We start from the raw sequence: 9947 nt of genomic DNA, 5'->3' as shown, positions 1-9947 counted from the left end.
AAAAAAGGTTTGGAAAAGCAAAGCAGCCAAGTCTATATCTTGGTCTACTCGGGTCTGACCAAGACCCCAACTGCTGATACACTACAAGAATGAGGGTCAATAGTGGTGACTCTTTAATGGTGAGCAAAAAACTCGTTGTTGTTGATAAAGCAATAACGACGAGAGTTTTGTCTCTTCTAATTGATAGATAATAGCAATGACATAAATATCGTGCTATTATTACTTTACTAAAGTCTTGAATTTTGCCGTTATTGCTTCATCAATAATGATTAGCTGGACCATGTCGCCCTGCACAAATCTCGCCGTCAAAGATATACGTATAACAGTGATATTCTATGTTGTTAAAACACTTTAACGTCAATATTTAATGATAACAAAATCTAGCTTTTATAGATAAATAATGGCAAGATCTGGATTGTGCCGTTATAAGGATGCCGTATTTAAAAAGAGCCCAATGAGCCCTTTTTATACTTCTCTATCTTTCTCTATGCGATCTTGCTGAACCACCGGCTACCACCTCCAATCCTCCTCTCTCTCTCTATTCTCTAAAGAAATTCCTAATCTCCTCTCTCTCTCTCTCTCTCTCTCTCTCTCTCTCTCTCTCTCTCGCGCGCGCGCGCACCCTCCGCCTTCCCCATCTCCCCGTAACCCCACTGTGGCGGTGGCCCCCTCTCCAACACTCTGCCCCTACCTATATGACCCCACAACCAGGTGACCTAGGCGAGGCAGCCCTACTCTCTCGCGTCTTCCCTTCGAGTTGCATGATGCGAGGTTTGATTCATCCTGAACTCTCTCTCTTCTCATTTTTTATTATTTTGGTTTTTTATTGGACATTATTAAAACACACAGCTCCTCCTTGCCGCCTTTCCTTTCCGTTTTTTCTTTCTTTTCTTTCTTTCCCTGTTGTTGTTTCCTTCCCACTTGCCCCATAAACTCCACACCTAAACTCTACTCCTTCTTCCTTACGCTCTCTCCTTCTCTCTGTGCAGGATCCTGCTCTGCTGCTTCCTATTCATTTTCTTCTGTCACCTTTCCTCTTCTTTTCTCAAGGTTGTCAAACTAGGAAGCAAAAGCAGAAAACAATATGGGAAGCAAAAGCGAGAAGCGAAGCATTTTAAAATTTATAGGAAGCAGAAAGCAAAGTATCAATTTAAAAGCAAAATATAAAAAAAATAAAGCAATATGGTACGAACAAGAAACAAATAACAACTAAAATAAAATTGATCATTCTTATATTTCATGATTTTTCAGCAAAAGAGTTAAATTTTTGTTAAAATCTAACAAAGATGGTTACTAATTTAAAGAAAGTACATGAAAAGTATGTGAAAGCGTGAGAAAAAATACATGAAAAACATGAAAAAACTTGAAAAAAGCATATAAGAAGCATAAACCATGTGTGTGAGAAGCATAGAAGAAGCGTGAGAGAATCGAGATTCTCATGAAGTTTCGAAAACGAGGAGTATCACACTTTCGAAGCAAGTTTACGGGAAGTGAGCTTCCCACCTACCTAAGAAGCTTCCAGTAACTGTCTTTTCCTTTTCCAGACTCTCTCTCTTTGAGTTTAGCTATGTCTCTATGAGTCGGTTCAATGCAACATGCGGCGACATTCCCGAAAAACTAGATTTTTTTTTATACATCTCTAATTTTTGTTTTTTTTATAGTGGGGGTAATCAAGATGCAATGACATTTTAATTAGTACATTACTTGCATTGCTTTGGTTGATTTCATGGAAAGTAGCTAAGCTGGAATTCTTATATTGAAAATGAGTCTTTGTTTTCTTTTGGCTCATTTCATCTGAGTTGCTTATTACCATCCAGCCGATCCAAGCTATCACATAGAAAAAATTTCTGCTCTTTGAGATCCAAAAAGCGAGCATTCTGAGTGCTTTTGTTTGTTGTAGTTGAGATGGGGTGTTTCATGCAGATTAGATGCAAGTGTGCTGGATATGAAATTTCTACATATTCATTTCAGATAACTAGGCAAAATTATTTGTTATTAGCAATGCTAATTCTCATGTTAATTACAAATAGAATTCTGTTGAAACAATCTGTACATGACATGTATGCATTCTTTTGTTCTATAGAATATTTGTAAGAGACTTTGCTATCAAATGACAGGTTTATATGACAGCCTCTATGGCGTAACATATTTATCTAATGCCCTTGAGCGCTTTAGATTCTAGATTTCTTCAAGTTCTTTATAAATTTTGAAATGCTCTTGAGAGTTTTTCATTTAGTCTATGATACAAGCTTAAGTGAATTTGGAATCACTTTACTGATAGTAGTTTTGGAAATTTATGTTCAGCTTTAGATTTCATTAATGGACAACCTTTTGAAATATCATGAACAGTTCCTATGAGGTTTAGAACCCTTTTTAAGCAAATAAAGCAAGCAATTAATATGCAACACATCCTTAATCATGTTCTTGTTAAGATTATGCTTTGCTCTCTCCTACTTGTTATCTGTGGTTCTGAATTTAATCACTCGTTCATAAGAGGTCAACAACTATTAAACACATGGCTGAAGAAATAGACATCTATTAGTCTCGGATGTGATGGTATCAAAAAACTCGGTTAGCATATTCATTTGATTGTTTTGAATTCACTCACTCATTCATAGAAGATCAACAACTATTAAACGACTGAGGAGATGCATATATGTTAGTTTTAGAGATTTGTATGTATTAGTCTCATGATGTTATATATACAAGCACATCATTTACATATATTTTCAGTTTTTTATTTACATGTTTATATCATATAACGATGGCATTCCTGTCTCGCCATTATAAGTGAGATCCCCGTTTTGCCATTATAACTAGTCAATAATGACAAGTTAATTCTCCCTATTATAGGCTGCAATAAGGAGTTAATTCTCATCGTTATAGGCTATAATGATGACACAAGTTTGTTATAACCTATAGGTAGCCTATAATAGGGATCTAAATATCCTGTTGTTATAGGCTATCTTACTGTTAAAACAATATCGTCGTTATAGCCTACTTCGCCACTATTAGTGTTCCCATTTTTTGACGAGCACTACAAGAAAAATGTGGATTAGCGACAGACATTATCCGTCTCTAATCCGTCGCTAAACAGTTTAGCGACGGATTGACGATAAATTAACTATGGATAGCGTCCGTTGCATAATTCTAGTATGTAATTAGCGATAGAACTTATCCGTCGCTACGTTCGTCGCTAATTTGCGACAGATTAGCGACGAACATGATCCGTCGTGAGTATGCCATTATTTTAAATTAGCGATGGATATTATCCGTCACGAGTCCGCCACTATTTTAAATTAGCGACGGATAATATCCGTCGCTAATCCATCGTTAAATTTAAAAAAAATAAATAAAAAAAATTGCTCCCAGCCGGGCGGTATTCCGACAGCAATAGGACAGACTTTTACCGCACCACACATGCATTGTACCCGAGCGGCCCGTCCCGCCATTGCGGGGTCTTTTGCACAGAACCGGCGTGCTCTTTGGCGCGCTCTCCGACGGAGGCGGTGATCAGCGAGGTGATCGTCCAGACGACACATAGCTTTAGTCCACCGTTCATGTAAAATGACTCCGAGATGCCTCCTTGGTCCTCATGTCTGCAATTGGGGTCCCTCTTGGCTTTAGTGGCGGGATCGATGGGGAGATCGTAGCTAGCAGCGGGCAATCGACGGAAGGAGGGGGCGACGAGGATGGCGTAGCTCTCGAGTGAGCTCCCGAACTCGGTTTGCCACTTAAGGAGGGCACCGTCGTCGACGTCGAGTTTGCCGTCGGGGAGCTCAATGCAGAGCAGATGGAGCTCCTTGAAGGAGCAGAGGACCTTGCAAGGGGAGTGGTGGGAGACTGTTTAAATAAAAATATTTTGAACGAGGAGTGAGGGAAAATTTTGCGCTTCAGATAGAATGGGTTAAATCGAAAATTAGCAAGGGATTAGCGAGGGAATTTTTTTGTCGCTAATCCGTCACTAATTAGTGACGGATTAGCGACAAAAAAAATCCCTCGCTAATCCCTTGGTAATTAGTGACAGATTAGCTACAGAATAATTTTCTTGCTAATTCCGTCGCTAATTATCATTTTTTCTGGTAGTGTTTAGTGATGAAAAAAATCCGTCGCTAATTTATCACTCATTAGCGACAGAATTACAAGGAAGATATTTTCATCACTAATTTTGTAAATATTTTGAATGTTAGCAACGAATAGTTTTCTCTCACTAATTTGTCGCACATTTGCGACGAAAAAAATCCATCGCAAATGTCTGTCGCTAATCCACGTTTTTCTTGTAGTGGAGATTCATTGCTTCACCTTTAATAATGACCTATAAATGTTGTTGTTATTGGTCAACAAAGGCCATCCTTTAGTAACGCCTTATCGGCATAAATTCTCGTTGTTATAAGCCAATAATGATAAGAAATAAAGCAATAACGATGAGAAAAATTACCGCTATTGACCCTCCTGGTAGTGATAGCCTTGTTGGGTATACCAATTTCATTGGCCAATAATGGGGTAGGGAAGGAAAGTAATGGGGATTTAATGAAGGATTTTGGCTTTTGATAGCAAAAGAGCATCTTGCTTGTCATTCTTGTTGTGTCTTCCAAAACAGGCCTTTTGTTTCCTTCAATGTTGTCCGTAACCTTGCATCGTTTGGCCAATGATTCAATACGGATTCTCAAGTGAATCGTTCTAAATTGGCTAAAAAATATTTTGTGTCAATCAGAATGTGACACATGTTAAAACCATTAAAACAATATTAAAATAGTTAATTTTAAGCATTTTTTATTAAAAAATAGCAGATTCAGGTTACTATCGTAACGATTTTCTGCCTATACATGCCGATTCAGGAGGCCGATACTGACAACATTGGTTTCCTTTGAATGCTCTGCTGGCATCCTTACCCAGTCATTGTCAGCATTGATCAGTTCATGCATTTGATTGTTGTCTTAACCCCATCATGTTGTCCACACTAAACAAGATTGAGCTATCCTGGTTACCATCTGGCCTCTATGCAAGACAAGTTCATTTGTTGTTTGGCCAAACTACACATTCCAAACAAGTAAACAGTCAATAAATAGCATTAGGTAGATCCCATATTTTGTATGTGATTGATATGAATCTAGCTCCATTGGTTGCTTTCAATAGGAGTTCTATTTCTATTTGAAAGGATAAGCCGCCGGATTGGTTTTGAGTGGTTTCCACTTATAGCGTGTTGTATTTTATTATTAAGTTCAGAGTGCCTAACCCTAGCTCTATTATCTTATCTTTTAACCAAAAAAGACAAAAGAAAAACTGCTTGAACTCTTTCTATTGGGAGATAGGGAAGCATGCTCTGGATCATGAACTTTAGGGATGGTGATCCTTGTTTGAACATGCCCTAGACTATAATAATATTAAGATTAGGGATGTTTTTTTTGGGTAGGTCAAGGGAAAAACCCACTTATTACCAACTATACCTTGGCAGACCTTTGCAGTTTTTAATCCTTTGAGGTCCCTCCTAGGAGTAAACCCAGATTCATCCTTGTGGCAAGGGATGTTCCCTATGAGTTTCGAACTCATGATGTCCCTTCTTCAACTGGGTGACCTTCACAAGCCGCCCCTATCAGATGAGGGGAGCCCTTTAATATTAGGATTCATGTCTTTGTTTCCCCAAACCAATATAGGAAAAAAAAAGGAAAAAGACCCTCGTGTTTGTCATTTGTTTTTTTATAGGCAAGCTGGGGTTTGGCTGACCCCACCAGTTATAAGACATACCATTAGGTTTTAAACTTGCAACGTTCCAATACAAGGTGATGTGCACTAACAGCTCCTACCAAACAAGTGAAGCCCAAGCTTAGGTATGGCAGTGGACCAGGGGAAACAGGGCCCCACCCTGCCTCGCACCACCGTTTGGACCAGGGATGGAAGACATGAAATGGTGATGGAGGTTAAAATAAAAACCAGTGCAGGGATGGACTTATGTTTTTCCCCACGCCGCCCTTTTCTCACCCCGATCCCCGCCCTGCCCCCATCCCCAATCCTTCTTTAGGAATCCATCTAAAAATACCGAGAAAGTTTTGGCTTAACCGACATAGATTACTTGGTTGAATTTCAGATATTTGACAAAATCTACTGTATTGGCAAACCAAAAACTCTTTCCACAATTTTGTAAACTCCTTTTGGAGAATCAACTTGGTGAGAGTGGATCAGGTGCAATCACATTGCACACTTTAAGTGTGCCGCTGAACCTCACCACCCCATAGTGACAAACGTTAAAAATGACAAAATCTCTTTTTTAAAAAACTTGTAAGAATTAGAATTTTTTTTTTATAAATCTTGCCTTTTTTGGCAAAATCTTGGCAATAAAAAAATTAAATTAAAAAATATAAAAATATTTTTTATAAAAATTATTAATAAAAATTATTTAAAAATAAAAACATGATTTTTCAAGATAAATAGCCGTTTAAAACAAAAATATCATGTTTAATAACGGTATTTATGTTTTTTTTTTCATAAATCTCACAATATTTTGAAAATCTCGCAAAAAATTACCCTTTTAAACTTTCAAGCAAATTCTCACAATATTTGTCACTATAGACCACCCTCTATCTCTGGGGTACAACCCATCAGCTGTGGGGCCTAACAGAAAACGGAGGGCAGACCAGGCCCAGAGGCACACTAAGTGTGCAATGCTGTTAGGCAGATTTGGGGCATGGATGTAAATGGTTCTGATAAACTCAAATCCATTTAGTCAGATTTAATAGTAATGTTCAGATTCAACTAATTAATAGGGTCAGATTCAGTTACAAACAAGTAAAATCAGATCGGATTAATTGGATGTATATCAAAATGATTCTTATAATGTTTCAAAAAGTATGAAAAAAAGGACAGAATGTCTCACTTACTTGCCATTAAAACAAAAGCTTTTGAAAATATTGGAAACTTGCCTTCCCCACCTGGAGTTTTGGCAGGAAACTTTTGTCATAAAAGAAACAAAAAGAGAAAAAATGAAAACCAACAAGCTGCGTTTAGGCCCCGTTTGGAAACTAGTAGCTGGGATGGGAAATGGCATAGCAGGATTCGGCAGCGACCATCTCCGCATCCGATACCGACTTCCTTAAGGCATCATCATCATCATCAAGTCTTATTTCTTCATTCTTGTCTATTTAGGGCTAAACTTTCCACCCCTTTACAATCATTCATGTCACTTTTAGTTGCCTCATTCCAAGTCTTCAATGATCTTTCTCTTTTGGGCATTTCTTATACTTATATCATGTCAACTTGATTAAGACATTTGATTAAGTTAGATTTGGTTTCTGCTTAAACCATTGCTGAATGAGGCTGTTTTGCCTCATTAATCTGAAGTATTTGGTGATGAAAATGAGGCATGTTGCTCATGATGAGAAAGATTACACACTTCTCTTTGGAGAGTTTTATTTATTTATTTTTTAAAGGCAAGCTGGGGTTAGGCAGATCCCTACCAATCATACAACGATACCATTGGGATTTGAACTTGCAATGTCCCAACACAAGGTGATGTGCACTAGCTGCTCCTACTAGACAAGCAGAGAGTTAAGATGTTGGCATGTTTAGAGACTCGTAGAAAACATTATTACCGCGCGTGGGCATAAGGTTTAAATTCCTTGTCAAACACTCGGCCCGATCATCGGATCATTGTCTTCATGTCTGCGCTATCTCATAACATGCCAGCATTTCTTTCTCTGATGACGAAGAACCCTTGCCAAGAACCAGGCCACTTAGTCGACGCACCCACCAATGAGGAAAACCCTAAGTGGGACTCACAACCACCTTGCCTTAAGTATCCTACTTTTGAAAGCTATGAACATACCTGTGCACCAGTGGGATTTGATCCGGCATCTTAGCAACAACTCCGTTATCCATATGGATGACTCCGACGGTTGCGCCGCATGCCTTCAATAGTAGTGTGCCATGTGTCAAAGAATATCTATGATTATGTAAACCAACAATTTGGGTTCAGCCATATTCAAAGTAGGCCCACAAAATTGTTGGCTGGGGCAGCCCTGATCACGGTTGGTGCCATCGCCGCCCCCCTCATTGTCTTGGGCGTGAGCAAGTTGCAGAACGCGATAACCCACAACTTGATAAACGACGACCACTAATATGATTTGTAGTCAAATGGGCTAGAAGACAGGGGTGCTTTTGGTAAATTTAAAGTCAAAGGCTATTTCTCGTCTTTTCTCACTTGACTAATTGTTGGAGTCCGACACTTCTACCTTCCAATAATTTGATGGTGACAAGTGACAAACGCGCTTTTAAGAGAATTACCTAAAACACCCTTCTATCAAATGATCAAAATAGCATGACCTAACCTAGAAAGTAGGGGTATTTCGGGCATGTGGGCTCCATCAATCTAAAACCCTCTCCCCTTTTCAGATTCTTCAACATTGTTTCACAGAGATTTGACAACGTGATGTGTTGTGCGAATTCCATGAGCTTATGACCAAATTGTCCTTTGTATTCTCAAAAATTTAAAAATACCCTCGTGAGGTGGAATAGGAAAGAAAGGCTGTTTTTAGTAAAACCTTGGGTTGCGTTATTACAAAGACCTCGTTTGAACTTGTTGAATAGGCTCGGCAAGTCCAACGTGAACAGCAAGTGTACGGCTCGGCTTGGTTCATATAGTCTCGATAACTAGAAACACTATATATATATATATATATATATATGAAAACCCGTATCATCAAACGATGTTTTGGATGCCATGCATTATAAAAATGCAAAAAAAGGGGTTTTTAGTAACGATTCTTAACCGCTGCTAGAGACCATGTATATGTCTTTTCTCCATGTTTGATTTTTATAGAGATGAACTCTTGCATCTTTCGATTCCATGTAAGTAAGATTTTATAAGGTTTGAAAATCAATGGTGTAAATTTTTTATAAATATCATAAATATTCAAAGCTTTAATAAAATATATTTTTTATCCAAAAATACAATCCAAATATCATTTCTTAGCAAATCAACCACGCCATATATATATATAATGTTTTTTCCGAACCCATATCTTCATATGACATCTGCATGATATGGGAAAAACAACTCAGAAACCCCCTTCGCTGATGGTAAGTTACCCTAGACCGCTACTCCCTTCTCTCTCTCTCTCTCTCTATATATATATATATATATATATATAGATGGTTGAAGTGTTTGGTTTACAAGCAGTAAGTGTAAACCTAAAATTCTATGGTTTGCAGTTTTGAAACAATATATTTGTTTAATTTGCATATGAGCTAGTTTGAGCTTGATTTAGTTGGTTGAGTGTTTAAATTCTACTATTTTCAAATTTGTAAATGAGCCAGCTCGAATTTGCCTCGTTTATTTAACGTGGGCTCCCAAGGAGCTCAAGCTCATCAGCTTGGCTCATCAAAAGAACGGGCAGAGTTTTGAACGCCTTCTATTTAGTTCGTTCAGCTTTGTTTACCAGCCCTACGAGATAGTATATTTAGTCATCTTTCCCACTATTTGTTCTTTTAAATAAATCACAAATTAATTAAACAAGTTTTAGTGTTTATTAACTGATAGGATTGTGAGATAATTAATCAGCCATGCACCTTTAATTTGTTGCATCTGTGCCAACCCCAAAAATCTGTGAAATTAAGAACAAATTAACAAGTCATGCTGTGAAGCTGCCAAATAATCACTATATTAGTGTTGAAACATGACAAAATTGGGTTAATTAATATTCGTTAAATGGTTATCCCAAAATCAAATCTCCTGATAATCATATATCTTATAGCTAGCTAACTTCTCAATAAACACATATTCACTGAGCAGACAATGTATAGCATTTTGGTTTTTTAGCATGTGAGATGTAACCAAGCCAACGAATTCCAAGTCTATTATACTAATGTGGCGCCATTTGCAACGTGAAGTTAGAATTATACTATCTGTGAAAACATCCAATTGGAAATCAAAGCAGCCTTGGCATTTGACCTAG

This window comes from Nuphar pumila, chromosome 10 (genome assembly GCF_984573655.1).
Source record: "Nuphar pumila chromosome 10, dmNupPumi1.hap1.1, whole genome shotgun sequence".
NCBI lineage: Eukaryota > Viridiplantae > Streptophyta > Magnoliopsida > Nymphaeales > Nymphaeaceae > Nuphar > Nuphar pumila.
The sequence above is the reverse complement of the archived record's forward strand: the minus strand, read 5'-3'. Positions refer to the sequence as shown.